Source organism: Sinocyclocheilus rhinocerous, unplaced genomic scaffold, assembly GCF_001515625.1.
Source record: "Sinocyclocheilus rhinocerous isolate Xijiao unplaced genomic scaffold, SAMN03320098_v1.1 scaffold2132, whole genome shotgun sequence".
Taxonomy (NCBI): Eukaryota; Metazoa; Chordata; class Actinopteri; order Cypriniformes; family Cyprinidae; genus Sinocyclocheilus; species Sinocyclocheilus rhinocerous.
Window position 1 is genome coordinate 172,989 of NW_015648610.1, and position 1,902 is coordinate 174,890.

The window sequence follows — 1,902 nt, forward strand, 5'->3', positions numbered from 1 at the left end:
TAAGTGTTTTTGAAGACCGCAATTATTTAAAATAGTAATATTAATATAAATAGTAATGAATGCTATTATAACCAGGGGTAAACATAACTGGTACGCAGGTACGCATGCGCGATTAAAATAAAAAATGTGCACCAGATACTGCGCTGAAGGGCACTTTTGCGTACCAACGTCACGGGCATTTTGAGACCAAGTTACCTAAGTTACTGCAACATAAGGAATTTCTCCATGCATCATTGGTAAGATAATTATTACAAACATGTTAAAATGAATGCGTGTTGTTAGCTGTGTAAAATAATGCGTTTGCTGTCGTTATGTATAGGCTATTTGTTTTGTAATTAGTGGTGCCAGTAGGCTTTGGATTTAGCTTACGTTACAATAAGCTGTTGTGTTTCTCTGTTTTTAGAATTCGTATCAATTCATCAAAATGTCCAAGAAACAAGGAACATTAAGTAAACTTTGGTGTTCCACCACCTGCAAAAAAAACGCCAGACTGAACCTGAACACAAGAAATTAGCATTTGCAGAGAAATGGCTGAGGGAGGTACCCTGGCTGCAAACCGATGAGGAACGCACAGAGATGTGGTGCAAAATATGCCGTGAATATCCAAATCTAGCAGATAAAAGCAGCCCTTTTTATTTGGGGACAAAAAATTTTAATCATCCAGTTTTTGAAAAGCATGAGAAGAGTAAAGAACACATAAATATAGTGCAAACTATTGATAACAAGCATAGCCAGGATAACACATCTACCCGACCACTTGACAAGTGGCAGGATAAACTGAATGAAGAACAGCATCAAGCATGTGCAATATTTTTCTTCTGGCCTTCCACAAAGCAAAACATGCATGTCCTATGCGTTCATATGAAGAGGATATTACACTTTTAAAAGAGGCTTGGAGTAAACATCGGGAGTGCCTATCACTCAAGAGAAGGTGGTGCACGCATCATGCAGAGCATTGCACAGAACTGTGTGAAAAACTGAAGGCAGCCGAATTTTGGGGTGTGCTCTTTGATGGATCAGAGGACATAACCAGTGTCCGAATTGTGTCAAAGCTCTTGGGTCCCTCAACCAGCCCCCCACCCCCACCCTCTTCACAAAAAAAAAATTAATAAATAAAATAAAACTTTATATACATACGTATGATGCAATTTTTTTTCTTTTGGTCTTGTCCTCGTTATCGTTGAGAAAACATAATTCTAAGATAAAAGATGATTTTACTATGATCAGTGAATTAGGTGTACCAAACAATCACTAAGCAAAGAATAATTAAATATCTAGCCTAGGGGTGTTTGATGTTGACAAAAAATTATATCTCTATATTTTCTGGGATTTTATCGATAATGATTGATAATCAGACGATATTTTGCTGAGTGTGTTGCGCTTTAGGACTGTCATGGACAGCTGACTCTGTGTGGTGGTCAGTTCACAGCAGTGACAGAAATTAACCTTTTCCAGCAAGTTTAAAATGATTTTTACCCTTTATGGGCATTTTTACCTTTGTAAAGCCATTTTTTTTCTAGAAGTGTGTCTTATATTTAATCAATAAAGTCAATTATAATAATAAGACATTTGGGGCAGTTACCAAACATGAAGTTTGTTTAATTTCAATGAAATTGTGTTATGATGCAACGGCCGTACCGGTGCTCAAATAAGAAGAGTATGATGGTGATTATGTCCTAAAAGACGTGATGAACAATATCATAACAATGTGATAAGCTGATAGGGACAGAATTGAATTAGTGGTACGTCAACACAGGGGTGTATATACGACCTAGTCGAAACCACTGAGGCAAGCAGCTCAGATCATTACTGAGGCTGAGTAGGCGCGTGCACTGCTTGCACTGACAGCACATGTGAGGCAAGTGACGACACATCTAGGTTATAAAACCTCGCGAAAGTGCT